Source organism: Thalassophryne amazonica, chromosome 20 (assembly GCF_902500255.1).
Source record: "Thalassophryne amazonica chromosome 20, fThaAma1.1, whole genome shotgun sequence".
Lineage (NCBI taxonomy): Eukaryota > Metazoa > Chordata > Actinopteri > Batrachoidiformes > Batrachoididae > Thalassophryne > Thalassophryne amazonica.
Window position 1 is genome coordinate 32,342,641 of NC_047122.1, and position 25,465 is coordinate 32,368,105.

Consider the following 25,465-nt stretch of genomic DNA (forward strand, 5'->3'; position numbering starts at 1 on the left):
TCAGAGTTAATGTTTAGTATACTCACAAAATTAATGCCTCTTCATAATCGATTTCAAGCATGCTAAACAGTACCCGTCTGCTGATTGACGGGTTGGTGACAGCTCAGAATTCCCTTTTTGCACATCGGCATCCTTATACTCTGCTATCGGTTTGGATTGTGTCTCATAGGGTTGGTATTTGACAGACGTTTTTCTTTTTTTTGTAATTCCTGCAGTTTAGTATGTTTTCTGTGAAGCAACAATGAACCACGAGCTCCGGAATCCAACATAAACTTTTTATTACACCTCTCAGAACCTTTTCACTCCCCCCTAGCTAAGGCAGACTGTTTTGAGAAATGTGAGCTGTTTTGCCTCATGATCTGGTGTCTTCTTCTTATTTTTTGGCAAGTTTCCTCTTTTCCCTCAAGAGAACTCGTCAGTAATACAAGTCGGGGTCCAACGGAGCCGTGCCCGGAAAAGGTAAAGTTTATTTCGGCTGTAGTTTGTACTTTCATGCTGTTGCATATTATAAATAGGTCATCTATGGGTGATTCCATCCCGGCTCATCCAGGATGAGTGGTATTCCCCTGAACTGGTTTTGAAATTCAGCTGCCAAACATTGTAATGCTCTGGCGCCAGAGAAACTTGAACGCGATTGAAGCCAAATACCTAACTGTACAGTAATGCCATTATTCTCTAACTCTGTTTGTAATCATTTTTTTTTGTCCTAAAGGTTTTTTTTTTTTTTTTGGTTTTGATGCAGAGTTCACAAAACTATAATTAATTCAAACATTTATCCAGGATGGAAAACTTACTCTGATTGGATAAGAAGTTGTGATGTGTTGTTTTGTACATTTTTGGTTATTGTGACACTTGATGTATTGGTTGTCTATGTTGTCTGTGAAAGAAAGTCTGGAATCCTTTGAACCAATTAAAGTGAATGTCAATTATTTGGCAGGGCAGCATGGTGACATATGGTAAAAAATGACTTTCCCCACAGGCAGGTCAGGGCCTTATTTACCTGATGAACAAACAGAATACTTTATTTTCTTCCCAATGAACCCATGTTCTTTGTTTTCAGATACATTCTATGCTACCAAATCAAGCTAAAATAGAAATGTGCTATATTGACTGGACTCAGCTAGCTCCCTAGCTAGTGCTGTCTTTGCTAAATGTTAATTTGAGAATCCAGTTGTTAAGCGCTGACGTAACGCATCATGTGATAAATCTGTTTCCGGGTCTAAAGACCTCCAAGTTTACAATTAAAGTTACGTCTGTTTGATCCTTTTAAGGATTTACAGTTTAAGTTTAGTTTGTGTTTCATTGTGCGCAAACCTCCGTCCCTCCCTTCTCCGCCTCCACCTCCGTTAACCGCATTCTATTCGATCTATGGTCAAACACTTAATAAAACTTTTTTTTTTCTTTTACTTTACATATTTTATTATGCACAGGTTAAATATACATATCTGTTTGTTAATAAAAATTATTTATTAAAATAAACAGGACGTTAAAGTGCAATTTCACTTTCTCCCCGAACGACATGAGCAGGAAGCGATCGCAGCTCGCAAGCACCTCCCATTGAAAATAACGGAGAAACACCTGAGCGTCTGACATTATTACATAAAACAAACACAGTAACAACGTCTAAAAACCCAGTTAATATATCCAGGAGAGTTTTAGGCACAATATACAACAAGTTTATGTTGCGATGTTAATGCTGTTGTCTGTGTGCAACGGTGGTAAGTGCAGCCTGATCAGGTCGTCTCAGAGCAGTTCTCAATGTTTAATGACAGCGCAACTTTTTTGTTTGAAGCCGGAAGTTGACAATCACATGATGCGTTACGTCACACTTAACAACTGCATACCGTGAATGTGCACACAAATGAGCTTGAGTAGTTTGTCTGGATGTGATCTACATCCTCGCAAATTAAGCTAGCATGAATGCACTGTTGTATCCCTATAGTCACATTAGCTACAAAGACAGCGACAAGCAGTTGGGTTTGTCACAGCATAGGCATTCCCGGGCCGTTATCTGGCTATAAAATCAGCGTTCTTAGATTTAGTAGTATTTATTACTCGTTAACTTTTATAACATATATGAGAACCAGATGTACGAGGTCTGTCAATAAAGTATAGGTCCTTTTTATTTTTTTCAAAAACTATATGGATTTAATTCATATGTTTTCACGTCAGACAAGCTTGAACCCTCGTGCGCATGCGTGAGTTTTTCCACGCCTGTCGGTTACGTCATTCGCCTGTGAGCACGCCTTGGGAAGGAGTGGTCCCGCCCCCTTGTTGGATTTTCATTGTCTGGAAATGGCGGAATGAAAAGGACTTTTTTTCCATCAGAATTTTTTCAGAAGCTGTTAGAGACTGGCATCTGGAAACAATTCGAAAAATGTATCTGGCTTTCGGTGAAAATTTTATGGGCTTCACAGAGAATAAGGACTGTTACTACAGTTTAAAGGACCCCTTTAAGGATGCTCGGCGCGCCGCGCTCTGAGCTGCGACGACGCAGCACAAGCCACCGGACCATTTCTAAATGCATGGCTCTGTGGATATGAGACCGTCGTGTGGTCTTTCTCTGATTATCACAAGAGCTGGACATCAGCCATTTTCCGGCAGATTTCTCTTTTAACAAGAGATTTTGTCATGGAAAGCCACGTGGAGGCTTCGCGCGTAAAGACCGATTTGCTTTGGAAGCGAGACAAAGGAACACCTCCGTTTCGGCGTGTCAGAGGACAAGTTTGGACATGTCTATCTCGGCTTTCAATGCTTACCAGTCCAGTAAGTATCAGAGAAATTGTGGAGAGCTGGAAAGCCGCGCGGAGGCTTCGCGCGGCTTTCCATGACAAAATCTCTTGTTAAAAAGTGAAATCTGCCGGAAAATGGCTGATGTCCAGCTCTTGTGATAACCAGAGAAAGAGCACACAATGGTCTCGTATCCACAGAGCCATCCATTTAGAAATGGCCCGGTGGCTTGTGCCGCATTGTCGCAGCTCAGAGCACGGCGCGCCGAGCGTAGTAACAGTCCTTATTCTCTGTGAAGCCCGTAAAATTTTCACCGAAAGCCAGATAAATTTTTCAAATGGTTTCCAGGTGCCAGTCTCTAACAGCTTCTGAAAAAATTCTGATGGAAAAAAATCCTTTTCATTCCACCATTTCCAGACAATGAAAATCCGACGAGGGGGCAGGACCACTCCTTCCCAAGGCGTGCTCACAGGCGAATGACGTAACCGACAGGCGTGGAAAAACTCACACATGCGCACGAGGGTTCAAGCATGTCTGACGTAAAAACATATGAATGAAATCCATATAGTTTTTGAAAAAAATAAAAAGGACCTATACTTTATTGACAGACCTCGTATACAGAAGCCCTGTGATAGTTGGCATTTCCTGTATATTTGTTTTTGTAAATTGTGTCGGTAGCAAGGCCCAAGCAGAGGGTCACCCCTTTGAGTCTGGTCTGCTTGAGAGTTCTTCCTCAAATCATCAGAGGGAGTTTTTCCTTATCACTGTCGCCTGTGTGCTTGCTCTGGGGGTTGGTAAGGTTAGATCTTACTTGTGTAAAGCACCTTGAGGCAACTTTGTGATTTGGTGCTATATAAATGAAAATAAATTGAAAAATTGAAAACTGGCATCCCGTTGAGGGTGTGTACCCCACCTCATGCCCTATGACTGCTGGATAGACTCCTGTTGCATAGTTGTTTTGAAAAGCTACTTCATTAGTTACTTTATACAGTTACATTTTACAGTTACTTGACAACTTGTCGGCAGCTGCTGAATATAATTGATAAGGTAACTAGCGATCTAACTTGGTTATTTTAAGATTGCATACTCATTAGTTACTTTGCTGATTATGTAATCTTAAGAGTAACCAAGTTAGATTAGTAGTTACCTTATTAGTTACATATTAGTTACAAGTTGTCAACAGCTGCTAATAAACTAACTACATAAGCTGCTAATGAAGTCACTGTATAAATGAACTGCATAAAGTAACTAATAAGTAACTTTTCAAAACAACTATGGCAACACTGTTGGTGACAGGGGTTTAGGGGCAGGTTAAGCTCAAGATGGAATCACAAAATGCCCCGTGGGCTAGACCATCTCATTTCAGAATGGTTGGTTCAGGCTTTGCAGTCTTAGAAGACCAGATCTTTGTAGTACTGGGGAGGGGTGTTATTTCAAAACAAATTGGAATTCTACAAATGTTTGCATGGAATATGGAAATATACACTGAATAAACCATAGCAGGATAAATTTTGGGTCATTTGGTTCCAAAAACCCATATGGACGGAGCCAGTGAAAATATCGGGTTCAAAATCGCCAAAAATATCGCCCAAAAATGTCATATCTCGAGAACCGCTGCACCTAGAGACTTGAAATTTGGCTCCAAATGTTGCTTGACCCCAAGTTTATATTCAACTTCTATAGTAACAATAAGCCTATCTGGTGTTTTTTTTTAATAGTAATTGACAAAAAAACTCATTTCAGTACATATGTTACGATCAATTGTAACATACAAAATCTATGTAGTTTTTATTTCAGGAACATCAGTTGAGTATAATCATCACATGTAAAGAATGACATGGCCACAAGGAACTAATTAGAAGCAACAGAGTGGTTTTCTACGTCAACAGCACATATACAACACACGCGTTACTTGAAATTTTCAAACGTTCTGTCCATATGGGTTTTTGGAACCAAATGACCCAAAATTGATCCTGCTATGGTTTATTCCATGTAAATTTCCATATTTCATGCAAACATTTATAGATTTCCAAATTTTTTGAAATAACACCCCTCCCTATTTATACAATGCAGCCTTAGAAGGACGCAGCCCCCTGAAACGCGACATAGTCATCTCGACTGCACTAGGTTAACTAGGTAGCTTGTACTGTTTACCGAGACATCAGTTTGAGAATATATGTACTGCAAGTTACACTGATATCCTGTAAATTAAAAATCTTTGTGGCAAAATGTCACATTAAAATGAATATTTTAAATCAAAAAACAACCAATGCCAACAGCATCCAGGAACACCTCAGTGGTGCCATTCATTGTAGAGATTTGCTTCATTTTTTTTTAAATAGCAACCACATATCTCTTCAGGAACGTGATTCATGTTGTTGATGACGTGCATTAAACCAAGACGAGTCTCACATTTTTAACTGGCCTAGAGTCAACTGTATCCATTTCACTCTGAGCATATGTTCCCCATCAGAGAGCGACCACTTAAAAAAAAAAAACCCCTCTGAACATAGCTGGGATGAATAAATAGTCATCAAAGTATAAAACAAGCAGAAAGAATTGACAGTGTTTGTAGAAAGCACGGCTTTTAAAAGCATGGGGAGGTAATTTTGCATTTGCTGTATGCATTTTTCCATAGTTATTAACTTGTTTATATATGCTGGTGTTTATGTGAGGACACTGATGACTTGGGCTGACTGGAGAATGATGAGGCATTACAAATCTGTGCAGAGATGTTCAACCATAAATTGCTTTGTGCCTTGGAAACTGTTGTGAATTGTTTTGTTTTTCTGCAAACTATCTCAAGAAGTTGACTGTGCCTGTCAGAGAGGGATAGTCCACAAAATCTCCAAGGGTCACCGCCATTTCTTTGTGCTTTGCTCCTGAGTTTTGATTGCTTGTATTTTATGCATTTGTGCTCACGGGTTGGGAATTTGAAGAGACGGGATCCTGGCAGAAACCTGCGTGGCTATCAGCTTAAGCTTACGTGCTCGACTGTTTGTTCTCTTTCTTCTGTTACAGTCTGGAAGCTTAATAGAACTTTGCCTCCTTGTCTCGTGGAGATCCAAAAGACAGATTTTCGCTGGTATTTCACATCTGGAAGCAGTTTAGAGCTGAAGGGCCACTCCTACTGAGAAATATACAAATATGTAGGACAAAGTGCACAATGATGGAGAAACGCCTTCTTATTGTGTGCCGGTTGATGGGAAGCGTTACAGTTGGCCTGTGATTGGTCCAGTTATACCATAAACACATGCTGCCAGCTCCAGCTCAAGTTGCCCAATTACACTAAAATATCTATCTGGAAATTATTCTGATGTAGGTTTTGTTTACTGACTTGAAGAGTTTGACCGGGTGAGGTCACATGTGGGAGTAGACATCGGGGCCAAGCGTCACCGCAGTCATACATAAATGCCCTGGGTGCTGATTAGCAAACACCCAGGCAGACCAAAGGTCCTTCAACCATCTCCAGGAATTCACAACCTATCTTCCACAGCCAGGTAATATTTGGGACTCTCCTTGCACTTCCCCAGTTGCTGGGGCCCTTAGCACTGAGGCAGTGGTGTGCTGGCTCAGTGCTGACCATGAAGTGTGCTCAGGGAAGCACACCACGTGGTCAAAATGTTATACCTGATGAAAGTGGTACACTTCCTTTAAATCTCTCTCACACTCATTTGACAAGTCATTCTCGTGGTACCAAAGGATTCTCCAGAGAGACCCAGTAATCAAGATATCCAGTTATCCCCTTGGGCAACTTGTTATAGTCCAAGTCTCACAGCTATGTTATGGCACCCCCGGAAAGTATTCACAACGTTGCGTTTTACTTTTTCCGCATTTTTTAATGTTACAGCCTTATTCCAAAATGGATGAAATTCATTTTTTCCCTCAAAATTCAACACACAATACCCCATAATGACAATGTGAAAAAGAGTTGGGTTTTTTTTTTTTTAGGTTTTTGCAAATTTACTAAAAATAACAAAACTAAGAAATCAAAGAACATGCAAACTCCATCCAGAAAGGGTGAGAAGTGATCCCATGACCTTCTTGCTGTGAAGCATCAGTGCTAACCACTAATCCACAGTGCCACCCCGAGGTGCTGCAAAGAGGAATGGGTAAAACCGCCCAAAGATAGATGCACCAAGCTTGTGGCATCATATTCAATAAGACTTGAGGCTGTAATTGCTGCCAAAGGTGCATCAACAAAGTATTGAGCAAAGGGTGTGAATACTTATGTACATGAGCTTTCTTAGTTTTTTAATTTTAATAAATTTGTAAAAAAAAAGTGGAATTTTGAGGGGGAAAATTAATTTACTCCATTTTGGAATAAGGCTGTAACATAACAAAATGTTGAAAAAAGTGACGTGCTGTGAATACTTTCCGGATGCACTGGAGACTTGAAGCATGACAACTCTGAAGACTTGAACCTTTGTTCTTCTGAAAAATACTTAACATTGCCAAATACTTTTGTCGAGGACCTTATTTCTCCACAAGCTCTTCCCAGAAAGTTTCTCAACCTCATAGAGCCCCAACTTGCAGCTACAAGAATGCCACAGCTGAGATAACTGAATCACTCGACATGTTCTGGACTTTTACCACAAACAAACGCCCTACACATGGCTGAGTCTAGGAAGTCATTAGTTTTGATCCAGGAGAATCGGAAACTCAAACCCTATCAGAACATCCACTGACTTCATAAAGATGACAGCATCATCCAACATTCAATGTCAGTGAACCTTTCCCCAACCATAAAGGTAGCCAAGTCACTGGAGTCCCTAGCCTTACCAAACACTCCCCATGCAAAAACTGAACCAAGTAGGAGCCGCACTAGAGAGATCTCTTGCCTTATTATTGCATCAATACAGCCATTGACTTACATACACAGTAAATTTTGCTGAGTAAAATATACTGTGTCGGGATAACATTTAGTCCCAGTCTAAATAGAATAAAATTAACTCTATTATAGAGTGAAATCAGCTTGACCGTCTTGTCAAATGAAGTGTTTCTACTCCAATTTTTAACTCTATTTGGACCAGGACCAAATGTTATCCCAGCAGAGTAAATTTTACTCTGCAAAATTTACTGTGTATACTGCCTGTTTCAATGGGACTCCAATCTACACCCAGTTGTTATCTTCTAAACTATCCAGCCATTGTTAACACTGGATTATATCTGTTTATCTGCAATATTTTTGTCATTGCGTGTTCTGTCAGTCTTGTGTATTTTGCACATCTTGTTAGAATGGCCATAGCAGATGGTCCCCCAACTGAGTCTGGTCTGCTTGAGGTTTTTTCCTATAATCCCGATAGCATTTCCTTACCACTTTCTGTAGTGCGCTTGCTCACAGAGTGGGTAAGGTCTCGACCTAACTCATGTACGTATATCACCTTGAAGTAACTTGTTATGATTTGGTGCTGAATAAATCAAACTTAGCAAAGCTTAACAAAGCTTAAATTCTATGGTTTTGATGATAACTCAGTTGAATGGTTCAGGTCCTACTTGTGTCAGAGAGGTCACATGACTTACTGTAATAATAACTATTCAAAGGTTGATTATGTTAATACTGGTGTTCCACAAGGGTCTATTTTAGGACCTATGCTATTTTTAATATACAGTATGTTAATGATATAAACAATTACCTAGATGGTGCATCATGTAATATGTATGTGGATGATGTGCTTATTTATTGTTCAGGTCCTAATATGGAAGATGTTAACAACAAATTACAGAAGTCCTTAGATAGTGTTAAGAAGTGGTATGACAGAAATCTAGTTGTGAACCCCTCAAAATGCAATAGTATGTTTGTTACTACATGACAAAAAGAGACTTTTATGAAAAACATGCTTAATGATTATTCTTGTATTGATGTATCTTTAGATGGTGATCACATAGCTTGTGTTGAGCATTGTAAATACTTGGGTGTACAGATTGATAAGCATATGAATTGGAGTAAACACACAGAAAACCTTTGCAAACAACTTAATAGTATGGTATGGACATTTTGTCGACTTAGAAAATTTCTTCCTTTTTATTCATTAATCCAATTATATAAGAGTATATTGCAACCAAAAATAGACTATGCCATTACCGTATGGGGTTTCAGTTCCGACCAAAATATTGCTAAAGTACAAAGAATGCAGAATAGGGCTACATGAGCTATTATTAACAATTATGATTATATAAACTGTAGAGGTATTGATCTGGTAAAGAAATTTAAATTGTTAAATGTTTTGCAAAGAAGAGATTATTTTATGTCATTGTTGATGTTTAAGAGTATTCATTGACTTGCTCCCCAGCATGTTTGTAATGAAATATTAATGGCAATTGAAGTCAATAACAGAATTTCAAGAAATGTAAACCCAAATGATCTTTTTGTGCCCAAGGTAACTAATGAGGTAAAAACACATTTTCTCTCCGTGGGCCTACTATTTGGAATTCCATGCCTGAGAGGTTAAAGGAGTGCACAAACATTGAGTCATTTAAGTGTCATGCCAAACTACATTTTCTTACTTGTTAATATTGTATTACGTGCAGTTTTATTTTATCTGTTTTATTTGCTGTTGCTGTTTTTTCCCATACAGGGCCACATTGTAAAACAGGTTGAATTGTGTTACCCTGTATAAAACAAACAAACAAACAAACAAAAAACACTGACTTAAAAAAATGAATTGAGCCAGAACATGTCCCTGATGAGCGCCAAAATTCACAAAGACTGTGTCTCCACTCCATGCAACACTCTCTGCACCTGTGTATAGGCCAGCTATGATGTCAGTCAGTTGGGAATGACACATCCCTGAATTACAGTGTGCAGAAATAGTCTTGAGGAGCTCAACTTCAAATATTTTGATGATAATCACATACTGTATTTTGTTTTCTTAGCTATTACAGGCAATAGTGCTAGCAATTTTAAGGGTTACACAAATACATACGATAGTTATGATAGTGGTTGTGTACCTGATCTCATATATCAATATCCGGCCAGCTGTTTTCTGATACAGTACATAACTCATGGTGTCATGTAAACAAATTTGAAAGAAAGAATAAGCGATTTGGATATAAATTCCTCCTCATGTCAGAGAATTTGTTGTAGAAAAGAGAAGGAAAAAGCTGCATTGATAGGATTGTGTATGTTTTAAGGGCAGTCCCGCGTTCAGGTCCTGAGCTTTGAGGACACAGTAGATAAACCTAGTATCTCACAGAGCGGCGAAAGCTGCCGAACACTGTAATTTTTTGATTTGAGAACCTTTTTTTACAAATGTTGGCTGTTTTAAATTAGTCATACATGATTTTAATAATCTGATGCTGATTTCTGGAAATTATTCTTATTTTTCAGTGAACTGTCTGGATTTGATGGCACAATTGCGAGGAACACAATCTAATCTGTCAACAAATAACAAAAACCACTGGCGTATAATTCTGTTATATTCTCATGATATAATAAAGGCCTGTCATCCACAGAGACAGACAGTCGTGTTATTATTCGTTAACATCCTCTCTCACGCGTACATTCATGCCACATGTTTCAGTTCCTTGATGTGGGAGGCAGTGGAAAGGTTTTTTTTTTCTGTTCTTCCCAGATGATTCATTTGAGCATGAGGCATGGTAATCACCCACTCGCTGTTCTCAATCAATTAAGAGAAGCTTTCAGAGACACATAATGGCTTTAACAGATTCATTCATTGACTTAGTGGGGTAAGTGCTACATAACAACTTTGATACGTTGATCTCTATCTGGTTAAGTTGTTAATAAATGCTTGGAAAGACAGTTTTGAGCCAAGTTGCTGTTGGAATAGATAATTTAGTTCTAGGTATCTGCAGAGGAATGACACAGAAATATGAAGTAGAAGAAGTGAGTCTTAGGCAGACTCTGACTCCCATCAGACTCTGAATTCCATCAGGGCCAATGCTTATCCCAGAATAACTTAGCATGAAGAGCGTAATAGTCTATCACTCCCCTGGTTACTAGTACCCATGAACAAGTGGGTGTACTGGAATGATACAGATGAAGTGACGTGTCCAAGGAAACAGGTAGGAAACCTGAAACACAAACCTGGAATCAAACAATGGTCTTTTGATTGGTTGTCCCACATCTATCCAACCAAAACCTTCAAAAAGGAACCTTCAAAAACACTGTCACCTGCCCAGGTCAATTTCTGCCAGTGCTAATCCACAGACACACTGCAGCGTGAAGCAGATTAGAGTCTACGACTCTAACAGTATATGTTAGATTACTTCCCCAGCCAAGAAGAAGCAAGTCCCACACAAGCCCTGATTCCATAGTGAGAAGTGGATCAGAGTCTACAACTCTCCCTGGATGGACTACCAGTCCAATGCAGGCAACTTCCCCAACCAAGGCTGGTCCCCATTTACAGCTGGGTAGACTGAGATGATGTTGCTGAAGTTTCTTGTCCAAGGATACAGAGATTTAGCCTGAAACACACAGTGGGAATCAAACCCAAGTGGAAATGTTGGCAGTCCAATTCCTACGAGTCCACCTGCTCTGCTCAAAGATATAGAAAGCACTTTACGCATGACCTCCAACACTCACTGGATCAGTTTACAGCTGATGTGAAGGGGCTGGGATGAGGTTCAGCACCTCTAAATCTGAGGCCATGGTTCTCAGCAGGAAACCGATGGATTGTCTACTCCAGGTAGGGAATGCAGGCTTGCCCCAAGTGGAGGGGTTCAGGTACCTTGGGGCCTTGTTCACAATTGAGGGGACAATAAAGCGTGAGATGGGCCAGAGAATCAGCGCAGCACGGGCAGTATTGCATTCGCTCTACCGTACCGTTGTGACGAAAAGGGACCTGACCAAAAGGTGATCTACTGGTTCAATCTTACTCTCACCTATGGTCATGAGGGTTGGGTCCTAGAACTAGATCGAGGGTACAAGCGGCTGAAATGGGCTTCCTCAGGAGGGTGGCTGGTGTCACCCTTAGAGATAGGGTGAGAAGTTCGGTCATCTGTGGGAGCTCGGAGTAGAGCCGTTGCTCCTTCACGTTGAAAGGAGCCAGCTGAGGTGGTTCGGGCATCTGATAAGGATGCCTCCTGGGCGCCTTCCTACGGAGGTGTTCTAGGGTCATTTATCTGGGAGGAGACTCCGGGGAAGACCCAGGACTAGGTGGAGAGATTATATCTTCACACTGGCCTGGGAAAGCCTCGGCATCCCCCAGTCAGAAGTGGTCAGTGTGTCCTGGGAAAGGGAAGTCTGGGGTCCCCTGCTGGAGCTGTTGCCCCCACGACCCAACCCCGGATGACAAGTTGAAGATGAGACATGAGTGACAGGATGTTTGACAGTCTGTCATCATGTTCTTGAAAAACACAACCAATCCCATCACTGAACAGTACCTCACTGTAACCTTACTATTATTTAGCATTTTTTTAATATAAATGCTCATATCAAACACCACAATCTCTCTCATTCTGATAAAGCGCTTGAATGCAAATTATAAAAAGCTGAGACTCATTCACCTCACAGTGGCAACACCGCAGCACTGCACGCTGAACCATTCAGCACGTGAGTCACCGCCTTTGCAATCTAAGACGAGGCAATTTATCGACATTCAATTCAGCCCGATTTGCCTTTCAAATGAGGCAACTGATGCTTTGAACTTGACGGCAGTCACAATCCAGCTGTGCCAGTCGGACGGGACATTGGCCACTTGTGCAGAGGACTGAAAAACACAGTAAAAACAGGTCCATACCTTTATTATGTCATATAATTCAGCACGTTTCCTGAGCTAAACTGGGAGAATTTTTATTTCAACCCGTCAGAAGACATTGTTTATGTATGAACAACCGCTGCTGTGCTGTTTTTTTTTTAACTCCCTAAGCAAGTAAGGCCCAGTTGGTTATACTGATTAATGTTGTCCTGACTCTGCTTGGTGCTGACGGTGGCGCCCACATTTTGGAGCCTGTTAGTCTCTTGGCTAATTAGAGTCATTCTTTAGTAATATTCCGAAGTCAACTGTTTCCTCTTGCCTATGTGAGGCCTAATTGAAGCATGCGGGCTTGAGCCAAGCGGCTCCTTTTAACCCCCTGACACTTCGAGATTGTATCTGTTGCACCCGTTGACTCTTGTGATTTTTATTTGTTTATATTCTCCAACCCAAACCTAATGCATCATGGTGTACATTTACACTTTCCACTTGTTTGTGTTTCGTGGCCCATGACTGGTGATGTAATGGGTGGTTATGTTTATTTTTTTGACATGTGATGTCCATCCTCTGTGACATTGCACAGCCGTCCGGTTCCCTCGCCCGTTTCGTGCTTTGTGTCGAGAGGGTGCGCGCCGTCGTGATCAGACAAGGAAGCGATATTTCATTCAGAAAATATGACCTTAAGATTTTCCCAAATGGTTGCCTGACAAAAAAACAGACAGAACAAATACATGTTGTCTGCTGTCGCAAAAGATTTACTGTTGACATGCAAAGTAGCCCCCCCGGATTTCATACCAGTTTCATCATTGTGAACAGAGCGCTGTACATATCATTGCACAGACTTTCTACTTTGATTCAACACACTTTTATATGACCAAACTCCACAGCAAGAATAATGTAGAAAGGATGAAAGATCGTTATGGCATAAAGACCCATTTTGGCAAAAGCAAATTTTAGAAGTACTAGTACAGTGCTGTAGGAAGTACATAGTAAAGTGGGAGTTTTCTTGATGATCTTTGTCCAAGCTGGCGTGTGAGAACGTTCTGCCTTGTGATAATAAAGCAAGAAGCGTCTGTGTGTGTGTGTGTGGGGGGGGGGGGGGGGGGGGGGGGGGGGCTTGCATATCTGTCACACTGCTTGTGTAATATGTATATGTCACGGGCATGAGCGAACGAAGCTCTTCAGCAATCTCCCCATGTCATTTAGGTCCTCAGACTTTTTTTGACCTAAATGCTTCAGGGGAGCATTAGCATGGCTAAAACCTCAGCTTTTGGGGGTGGTCCTACATTTTTTAATGTAGATGTAACATTTCCTGTTTCACTGTGACTGAAAATTTGGTACTTCCTGTTTGAGTGTGAGCTTGCCAATGAGTTCCCGCGAGATTCCACAGGATCTCGTCTGTCAATCCAGGAAGTATCGATCCAGGAAGTGTTTGGACATTTGACATTTCCTGTTTCACTGTGGATTAAGAATTTGGCACTTCCTGTTTGGGCCACATTGTACCATGAGCAAGCTTCGTGTCGCTTCACTCGTATGATTATTTTTTTCTGTCTCTCCCCATAAACGTGTTAGAAATAGGCATCTGTTTAAAGCAGAGAGTGACTCATCTTTGTCAACGATCTTTGTGAAGCTGCGGGTGAGAACGTTGTCTTGTGCCAGTAATGATGACGACTTCAAAATAAAAGTTTTAAAAAATTAACCCCCAAATTTTCATAATAGATGTACATCATTGTGCGATATGCAAGCCATATCCGAAAGCTGAGGCTGATTTGACAAACAGTCAGAGATTTGTGAGACACACACACACACACACACACACACACACACACACACACACACACACACACACACACACACACACACACACACACACACACACACACACCACACACACACACACACACACACACATTACGTGCTTTATAGATATATGTTGGGATGTGTGTACAGTGGGTAGCTCAGTGAATAAGGAGCTGGCCAGGCAATATGTACACCTGGTTTGAGTCCAGCTCATGCTACTTGTCCTGTCCACTACTGTGGAGAAGACACAATCTGCATTATCCCTGTCCACCAAGCAACATGCATTGGACTGCAAATCTATCTGCCACTTAAGCTCCATCAAATTCTCTGGACTATTTTGGTAAATTGTCTGCAGGAAGTGAAAACTTGGTTGGCTCAAAACTTTCTAATTCTCAATGAGAATAAAACTGAAATAGTTAGTTTTGGCCCTGCATGGTCATCTGGTTCATATGATGTGCTTGGTCCTTTGTCTTCCTGTGTGCATGATTCTGTCAGAAATTTGGGGGTTATTTTTGACAGCTCCTTCAAAATGGACAAGCAAATTCATTCGTTGGTAAAGGCCAGTTTCTACCAACTTAGAATTTTGAGAAAAATGAAGGCTTACCTCCCAGCGTGTGATTTTGAGCGAGTTATTCATTTGCTTATAACATCTCGTTTAGATTATTGTAACTCACTCTATTGTGGACTGGACCAGTTGTCTCTAAAGTGTCTGCAGCAGGTTCAGAATGCTGCTGCACGACTGCTCACGGGGATGAGGAACGAGAGCACATCACCCCTGTGTTAGCCTCGCTCCATTGGCTTCCAGTCTCATTTAGGATTGATTTTAAGATCCTGTTGCTTGTGTTCAAGTGTTTAAATGGTTTGGCTCCCGAATACCTCTCTGAGCATTTGACTCCTTATGTTCCGGTCAGATCAGTGAGATCAGAAGCCAGCTGTTATTAATGTGCCCACATCTCGATTAAAAACTCAAGGTGATCGGGCTTTTTCGGTGGCTGCGCCTAAACTCTGGAACAGTTTGCCTATGCACATCAGAGCTGCTCCATCTCTAGAGTCTTTTAAATCTGTTCTTAAGACTCATTTTTTATGCTTTGGCTTTTAATACAATTTAAGCTGTGTGTGTCTGGTTTTATGTGTTTTTGTATATTTTGGAATTTTAATGCTCTGTTTTAGTGGTATGGTTTTTGATGATATGGTTTTTACTGTGACGCACGTATGGACAGCTGCTGTTGTTGTAAATGTGCTATATAAAGTAAAATTGACATTGACGTTGACATTGACATTGACTGGGGGTCCCATCCTCATTCACATCACCGCACATTAATACCTAATGGGGCTATTCCACAGACCACTGCTCCTTTCTGTTTATCCCGAATAGTAAAATCAGAGCAATTTCTTGAACAAACTGGAGTGTGTAGTAGTTACGGCCACCATTAGCACCAGATTTGAATTGGGATCCGATTTTTTAACTCTTCAAAATTTCATCCTGATTCTTGAAATCACTGATAGTACGTTGTAACGTCTAGGTATTCATAGTCTTAAGGCTTCAATCATGCTTTAAAAAGGGTATTCGTAGTGACTGTGGCTTGAAACCATTAGTGCTCCATGGGGGTAAAACTCTGAAGCCAAAGCAGCATTTGTTCTGGTTATTCTTCAAAGTTGAACAGCTCAATCACATCTGGCAGAAGGTGCAGCTCCTTTCTTTCATTTTCAGATGGGTTGTCAGGTCTGCAGTTCATAAGCCAGGTTGCAAGTTCTGCACTTTATATGCCAGCTTGTTAGGAGGCAAACAGGATTAAGGTCGTTTCATCCCATTTTTACACTGTTTTGGATGAATGTTTATGATTTCAATGGCATGAATATTTTATGAGGTGAACTGAATTAAATATTCATTCCATTGAAAGAATGTAAAACGTTCATTATTTGTTTTATATAACAGCTAAAATAGATCATTGTCATTTTATATTATATTATTTTACAGGCAACAGAAAAGGGACTTACATTTTGGTACATCCTCAGTGCAGCCACCATGTGGTAATCCTCCACGTGCACGCTTGTGCGCGTGTGTACTACCAAAAAAAAAAAACAGCGCAGTGGATTTGTTTTGTGTGCGTGTGTGTGTATGTGTGCGCGCATGCGCGTATATGTGCATGCGTGTGTAGGTGTGTGTGCAGAGTGCAATGGTACCAAATGTATGGAACCAAATTTGCACTCTATGTTGGGAAAGTGTCGTGACACGGACCCACAACAGGGGGCGTAAATGAACGGACAATGATAGAGTCAAAAATGAACACTTTTACTGGTTGTGAATGAGCACAACCACAATACAACAGATTACAGAAATGCAAGACAATAGTCACTCACAAAGGTGACGTGTGGGCAGGCTCGAGGATAGAAGACGTTTGTCCTGTGAAGAACCGGAACCACACGATTTCCTCTGCCACTGAACCTGGAGAATACTGGAGCCGCCAAGTCCCGAGTCCCCAGGTGGTCCCCAACAACCACTGCAGGACCTGACGTACATGCTGGACATGAGTCTCAGGGTCCGGAGAAAAGATGAGTATATCGTCCAGATATACGAAGACGAAGCGGTGCAGGAAGTCCCGCAAGACGTCATTTACCAAAGCTTGGAACGTCGCGGGGGCATTAGTGAGGCCGAACGGCATGACCAGGTACTCGAAGTGACCTAACGGGGTGTTAAATGCCGTCTTCCACTCGTCTCCCTTCCGGACCCGAACCAGGTGATACGCATTCCTAAGATCCAACTTTGTAAATATTTTGGCTCCATGCAGGGGGTGAACATGGAATCTAACAATGGCAACGGGTATCGGTTGCAAACCATAATCTCATTCAGCCCCCTGTAATCAATGCATGGATGGAGTCCGCCATCTTTCTTGAACACAAAAAAGAAACCTGCACCCATCGGGAGGTGGAATTCCGGATCAGCCCAGCAGCTAATGAGTCCCGGATGTAGGTCTCCATTGATTTGCGCTCAGGTCGTGAGAGGTTGTACAGCCTGCTGGATGGAAACTCCACGCCTGGAATCAAATTAATGGCACAATCGTACGGACGGTGCGGGGGAAGGGTGAGTGCCAGATCCTTGCTGAAGACGTCAGCAAGATCGTGGTACTCAACCGGCACCGCTGTCAGATTGACCTCCTCCTTAGCATGTACACCGGGAGGACCGAGGATCCTAAACACACCCGATGGCAGGTTTCGCTCCACTGAACCACCACCCCAGACGGCAAATCAATCCGGGGATTGTGCTTCAACATCCACGGGAAGTCCAAAATCACGCGGGAGGTAGAAGGAGTCACAAAAAACTCGATCTCCTCCCGATGATTCCAGACACCACCAGAGTTACTGCTGTGTCTTGTGCATGATTAAAGGGAGAAGGGTGCCATCTAGTGCCTGCACCTGCAATGGTGAAGGGAGCGCCACCAGAGGGAGCCCTACCTCCCTAGCCCATCTGCTGTCTAACAGATTCCCTTCTGACCCCGTGTCCACCAGTGCTGGGGCTTGAAGGGTTAAATCCCCGCTCAGGATTGTAACTGGGAGTCGTGTGGCAATACGTGTGTGTCCCACTGTGAATGTTATGACCCCCCCTTAGCCCAGTCTCTAAGGGCAAGTGTTGTTGTTTTGGCCGTTTGGGGCAGTTTTTTCTGTATGTGCTCTTTTGAGCTGCAGAGAAAACACTCCCCGCGGACCAGCCTCCTCATTCTGTCATCTGTTCTCATTTGGCCCTGTGCGTTTCCCTAGCAACGTCAGCAGGGGGAGCGATGCCACAACGGAGCGCTGCGGCTGTGGAGCGTGGGAGGGCGGAACCCTTTCGGAACCGGAAGGGAGAGGGACGGCGCGTACCCGGCCACGTCCTTCGTCTCGCTCCCGACGGCGTTCCTCCAACCGATTGTCTAACCATATAACGAGATTGATAAGCCCATCTAAATCTCGCGGTTCGTCCTTAGCCACCGGGTGCTCCTTCAGGACCGACGACAGTCCGTTTATGAAGGCGGCGCGGAGCGTATCGTCATTCCAGCCGGACCTTGCAGCCGCGATGTGGAAGTCGACTGCATAAGCGGCTGCGCTCCGGTGCCCCTGTCTCATTGACAGCAGCACAGTTGAAGCTGTTTCTCCTCTATAGGGTGATCAAAAACCGTTTTGAACTCCCTCACAAACCCAGCATACGGTGAAGGAGCCGTGAATTTTGCTCCCAAAGCGCCGTAGTCCAGGCGCGTGCCTCCCCTCAGAGCAAGTTAATGACATAAGCCACCTTACTGGCATCAGATGCGTACCTTATGGGGCGTTGTGCAAAGATGATGCGAACACTGCATAAGAAAGTCCAGCGCACGTCTCCACACAACCCCCGTACGGCTCTGGGGGGCTTATGGATGCTTCAGGGGATGGTGGGGGGGGTCGTTGAACGACCAGTGGAACGTCTGTATTCTGCACTGGGTCGGCAGGAGGAGGAGCTGCAGCATCGCCCTGAGCGCACGCTTCCACCTGTGCGGTGAGAGCCTCCATTCTGCGATTAAGGATGACGTTTGCTCGGTCATCTGATCCACACCGAGCAGTAAAGGCGGTGAGGATTTGCTGCAACTCACCAAACACGCCTCCTGCAGATGCCCGTGCACCCTGCTCTTCCACTGGCTGTTCAACGGCTGGGTGACGCCCCTCAGGATCCATGACGCTGGCCGAGATTGCATTGTCTGGAGATTGGCGTGACCGGCGACAGCTTCGCTTCACACCCCGCCAGATAAGTGCTTTGTGACAGGAGCTGCACGTGTGGATGATATCTCGGCAACGAGTTGGAGATGAAGTCCGGTTTTTTATGAGGAGAATGATGAAGTGTAGATGGGTGACAGCTGTCATGAGATGATGAGTAACAGCTGTCACCCCCGGCTGTGTCCATAGTGGCAGCGCCCTCTGGAGCCTGAAGCCCGCACTCCAGCAGGGCGCCATCTGGTGGTGGTGGGCCAGCAAGTACCTCCTCTTCTGGCGGCCCACACACACTCTAGATGCAATGCAACACAAATGGACAAAAAATCCATGTCTGTGACATACAAAGCACCAATCAATGACAAGGATCCACTCAGCCCTTGTATAAAAGCAGATAGTATTACCTTATACACTGTAAATTTCACTATCCTACTTCCATTAGCAGTTGCCTTGCCAAGTAACGTCAGTGATCTACTTCTATTTGTAACCAGACAATGCCGTAACACTGCCATGTTATGATGTGGTGTATTTTAGATCACGAACTGTTCGATTCCATCATTGTGGAACAAGATAATCTTAGTTTTATCTAGCCAAACAATGCTGTTCCACAACTGTGCAGGTTTTTTTTTAATGTTTTCTGGCACAATCTAAAGTGGCCTTTGGGGCATTTTCACAGGAAAGGTTTAAAAAATTGTCCTTTTCTGAACAGTAACCATGGGAGCCAAGAAATGGCATTTTTACAAGTCAAGTATGAACCATATGATAAGAGTAAAAGTAAGTCCCTTCGGCTGCTCCCTTGTTTTGCACTCGGGGTCGCCATGGCAAATCCGACAAGGCTCATCACACTGCAGACAGGACAGTATTAAGGAGTCGTGCACCAATGCTGGCATCATTTTCTGTTAAAATGTGTAATTTCCTAAACAAGCACATGCAGCCGAGTGACAGTAATCATGTTCATAAATGTACTTTGCTTGTACATGGAGGTCATGCACATGGCTTCTGGTTTGAGTTCCACTTGTGACACTGCAGAATCAGACGTGTTTAAAAAATGACCTTTCCTGAACATTTGTTGAACAACACAAGTGGAATTCTTTCATTTGCAATTAGGTTCATGAAGGCGAGTCTTGATTGACACATTTATCTCCTTGTGAGTGTTCCTGAATTGGTTACCAAGGAAGAATTTTTTCTTGGAATTTGGAGTTGCTTACCTCACCAGTGCATTCCTTCTTTCTAAGAATATACCAAATTGCAGATTGTGCCACTCCTGAACTTGCACGATTTGAATAGCTGAATGAAAATCAGATTGTCTGTGTGTGCAGGATCAAGACGAGGTCCATGCCTTCAATAAATTCTTAGGCTCGGCCATTGGAAGTGTATCTGTTTGGGGTGAAACTAATGACTTGCAGATAGTCACTTAATGTGGCACATGGTTCTCAAGACCAGGCACCTAAGGTGCTCTACTCTACTCTTTTCTATGCTCCTATTTTACTCTTCCTTTTTAGATATTTAGATATACTTTTGTATACTGGCATAGTTCCACCTTAAAATTGTGAATATATATATAGATATACCTTACTGAATTTTCATGTCAAGCCTTTGAGATTGAGAGATACATGGGAAGAATTTATTGGAGTAATGACGTCACTGGATAGAGGTGCTTGGAGATGCCAAGACCTTTACAGGAGAGCAAGGGTCCAACTCTTTAGGATTCAAGTACTTCCAGTTCCTACTGTATGGTTGTGAAACTTGGACACGAACAGTGACCGAAGGCAATGATGGGAGGTCTTTTGGTAACTAGATCCCTTTGAAGGAGCCTTGAGTATCACTGGAATGACTTCATGTCAAACAAGCTGTACTTAGGAAGACTAAAGCCCTGTTTACACATAGACGGTAAGAGCTCCCGGAAGTGTCCCGGAAGGGTTTTTGGCCGTCTTAAGGATCAAACGCCGTGTTAACGCTGGCACTAGGGGGCGTGGCTTAGTTCCAGCTTTACCGGGAATCGTCGAAAAAATTATTCGACATGTCGAATAATTCCGGGAGCACTCCCGGAGAATTCGTGTGTAGTACCGCAGTTTACACCGCCGTAATTGGCGGCCAGCGTTGTATCCCTAATCAACGGCGTGTAAATGGCGAAAGAGCCCACATCGGCATCCTCAAGGGCGTTTTAACCGGCGACAGAGGCAGACAAAACAGCAGCGCTAGCGGACAGTATGCCGTTCTAAACACCGTTCTAAACCTCCCAGTTAACAGCGTTCCAAATGGCTGATAGGCGGTGGTCAATATAAAAAGCTAGCGCGCTGCATACAGGCCTCTGACTCGCGGCCAGCTCCAGAGATTTTTGCAGAGAAGCTCCAGTATGCCTCCTAAAAGAAAACTGGCAGCGGCAAGGACTTACCAAGAGGTCTGGTTCAGAAGCAGAGGGTAGCCCTGTGGTGGAGACGGAGCAACACATTGAGGAGGGTAAATAGGAAGGAGAATAAAAGGCTGAGGATGATCTCCCCCCCGGCAGTGACAGAGGCATGTATTCCTGCTGCTTCAGCCTATTATACTCTTGGGGCGGTGCCTATATGCAGATGTTCCTGGAGTAACGCAGGATTTGCCTGGATAAATCCAGCGGTACACAGGGCATTATCAGCGGCAGCAGAACACCGCTGTTCTCATGTGCGTCTTAACCTGCGATTGTAAAGGGATAGAACTGGGTAGTAACCCCCTTGCCTGATGTGTCCAATGCTACGCGTCAAAACGCCGCTTTATTCGGCGGATTTAGCGGCGTTTTTATCCGCTTATTTGCGGATAGTACGGCGGCCAAACGCTGGCGAAATGCTCTGGCCCCTTTCCACCGCGAAACACCGGAACTACCGCGAACTTCAGTCTATTAACTACCCACCAACAAAACTGTCTATGTGTAAACTAGGCTTAAGATGAGGGCTATCATTGGTACGGTGATACAGCATTAGCTATGACATTCTGAGCATGATCCAACACACAAGTACCATCAGTGTTAAGAACCTCAGTGGCTGGAGAAGTCGAAGTGGACATGCACATTTCACCTGGCTGTGGTGGATGGATGGTTATTTTGAGAAGTAGGGATGGACCGAGTTGGGTGTTGGTCATTGATCAACCATGACAGTTCTATACGCGAGAGGATGCTATCAATGCGAGACCCGTCTGTCCAAAATCACATCATGATTGCGTTATTTCAAATCATTATGGTGGTATACAAAAGCAAAGTACCAAAGTTGGTGTCACTGTCGACTCCCTTGTGTCACCATCTGTATCTTTTGTTTCTCTGCCTGTTACAATATGGTTGTGTGTGTTTGTTTTTAATCTGTATAGGCCGGTTGACTTTGAACACAACTTTAATCATTATCGTTTCCTCTATTTCTGTGGATCAGCAGGTTGTTACGTGATTTAGCATCGGAGACTGTTGCATTCTGTCCCTACTGCGCGGCGAGACAAAACAAACAAGCATAAAAATGCCGTTCAGATTGGAGACAATTTCAAAGACAAATGACTGTGATATTTCCAGGGTATTACCAGATGAACGGAATGATAACTGCGGCTCATTGAGGCACCCGTGCTTGTTTTTTCACATGAAAAAAACAAAAACAAAAGTACAGATTGCATAATAATCACCGAAGATGCAGGGTAGGAAAAAGATTTATTTCCTTGCCACCATTTCTGATCCATTAAGCTTCACACGCATCCTTTTCATTCCTGATCTGCCTCCCCTCACACACCTGCTTTCATATGGGACATTAGTCATGTTCGGAAGAGAGAAAAGACTCTTAGCCTTTACTGGAAAATAAATTATTCTTTGCCGACATCTGCTTTCAATGAAACGGTGAAGCTCTGTACCTGTGCAAAATGATTCTTTATTCATAAGCAGAAGGTCAGTATTGTTTGAGTTTGTTTTGCTCACTGGAGTGTTTGCAGATTGTTATGTAGTTAAGAGAAAGATATTGTGCCCTTAGAGAAAGAGAGGCAGTGGCATAGCTGCCTAACTATACATCATCCTCCCACGTTGCAGTAACTTTTAGCTATCATCCACAGAATATGATGAACTGAGACATTATTGCCTCGTTTCCACATACAATATAGACCAGTGTCTGTAGTACAGTGCATCCAGATTATTCATGGCCCTTCACTTTTCCCACATTTTGTTATGTTATAGCCTTATTCAAAAATGGGAGTAAATTAATTTTGGTCCCTCAAAATTCTACACACAACACCCCATACTGACAACATCAAGAATGTTTTTTGAAATGTTTGCAAACCTATTAAGACTAAGAAATCACGTATACTTAAGTATTCACACCCTTTGTACAATACTTTGTTGATGCAACTTTGGCAGCAATTACAGCCTCAAATCTTCTTGAATATGAGGTGATAAGCTTGGTTCACCTATCTTTGGGCATTTTTGCCCATTCCTCTGTGCAGCACCTCTCAAGCGCCATCAGCTGGGATGGGGAGTGTCGTGCACAGCCCTTTGTTCTCTCTAGAGATGTTCAATCAGGTTCAGGTTTGGGCTCTGGCTGGGCCACTCAAAGACATTCACAGAGTTCTTCTGAAACCCCTCCTTTGATATCTTGGCTGTGTGCTACACGTGATTTCTTGTTTTTTGCAAAAATCCCCCCCCCCAAAAAATTGATTTTGTGTAGAGTTTTGAGGAGAAAAAAAAAAGACGTTCATTCCATTTTAGGACACCAAAATGGATGAAGAACAAAAATGTAGAAAAAGGAAGCGCTGTGAATATTTTCTGGTTGCACCATATATGCTATTTACCATCTAATGTTCAATGCAGAGAACTAGGTTTTTTTTAGACAGACCACAGCAGATTATGAGAGATTATTTTTCTAATTGCCCAGTCAGTAACATTAATCAGCTCATTGCCTTCTGCTTGCTAGCAGCAGTGTTTTCCATTCTGAATCAATTAAATTCCTTATTGTCCCAATCACATGGTATTATGGAGTGGTAAAACTGATTAAAACCTAGAGCTCTTAGTGAAATTCTATTGTACCTGCATCCACCAGGTGGAGATATTGCTTCATTTCAAGAACCTTGAGACACAAGGACAACCAACCTGTTACTTATTACCAACTTATACTATACTTACTTATTATTACCTGTTACCAACCTGATACCGTAGCTATGCTGATGATACTCAATTGTACATGTCGATAACTTCTGGTAATCTCAGCCACATAAAATCCTTAGAAGATTGCCTTGCATCAGTGAGAAGCTGGATGTCTAGTAACTTCCTACTTTTAAACTCTGACAAGACTGAAATGATGTTTCTTGGTCCAGTGAGACAATCGTCATCAATTTGACCATCCAGTGCTTAGCATAGGTTCGTGTGTCATACATCATACTGACAAAGTGAGAAACCTTTTGTTCAACAATCATTTCCACATAAATTCAGCATAAGGATGTAATTTGTGACCCTACATTGTCCTTTGACCTCCACATTAGAGATAGTTAGGAGGACTGCTTTCTTCCATCTGTGAAATATAGCGAAGATTCATCCCATCCTGTCTATGGCTGATGCTGAGACCCTGATTCATAGCATTTGTCTACCTCTGGATTGGACTACTGCAATGTTCTATTTTCTGATTTACCACAGTCCAGCATTAGGGGTCTCTAATTTGCTCAAAAATGTTGCTACTAGACTTTTGACACAAAGCAGAAAGTTTGACCACATTACACCCATTTTGGCATCTCTTCACTGGCTTCCTGTCTCTATGAGATCAGATTTTAAGGTTCTGCTACTCACCTATAAAATTTTTTCACAGACTGGCACCTCCCTACCAAGCTGATCTAATTAAACCCTACGTACCGGCCTGGGCTTTGTGTTCTCATGGTGCAGGACTACTTTGTGTCCCTAGGGTGAATAAAAAGTCTGTGGGTCATAGAGGTTTCTCTTATTGTGCCCCTGTTCTGTGGAATGATCTCCCTGCGTCAATAAAACAGTCAGATTCTGTGGAGACTTTCAAGTCCAGACTTAAGACGCACCTTATTTTCCCTTTCATATGGCTAGCATACTGGCATAGTATAGTACTATGCATTTTACTTTTTTACTCTTGTACTGTGCTTGATTAATCTTTTAATTAATTTTATTTTGTTTTCTGAATTGTTATGTGTGAAGCGCCTTGAGGCTACTCTGCTGTGATTTGGCGCTATATACAATGAATAAATTGAATGGAATTGAAGTAAATGGGGGCAATATTGACTTAAATGGAAAGCAGGGGTGGGTGGCAAGTGGTTAGTGTTGGGTATTTTTCCTCCCTCCAAAACATTCTAAAACCTTTAACAAGACAAACAGAGTCAAGAAACACCAGTGAGACCAGGAAAGGTCCCCAAATCATCCGCCGCGGAGTGCGGCCCAGGGCTGTACACCAAGGCCTACACTAAAGTCCTGGGCCTGCTTTTCCGTCTTTTTATTAGAGACGCCCTCATCACATAAACCAGGAAAAAACTTTGTCCCTAAGGGTGGGGGGTAATGACTCAAGACAAGGTGTTCTTCTTCCCATAACATAAAACGCATACCGTCAATAAGTGCAGCTTGT

At 42.6% G+C, this 25,465-nt stretch overlaps 1 long non-coding RNA gene across 1 annotated transcript; it reads left to right on the forward strand.

Moving 5' to 3' along the window:
• The first annotated feature begins 16,659 nt into the window (after nt 1-16,659).
• On the forward strand, nt 16,660-25,364 carry LOC117502225. Its single transcript, XR_004558236.1, has 3 exons — nt 16,660-16,670; nt 19,644-19,647; nt 25,166-25,364. It is a non-coding gene; the product is annotated as an uncharacterized LOC117502225 (long non-coding RNA).
• Nucleotides 25,365-25,465: the final 101 nt, after the last annotated feature.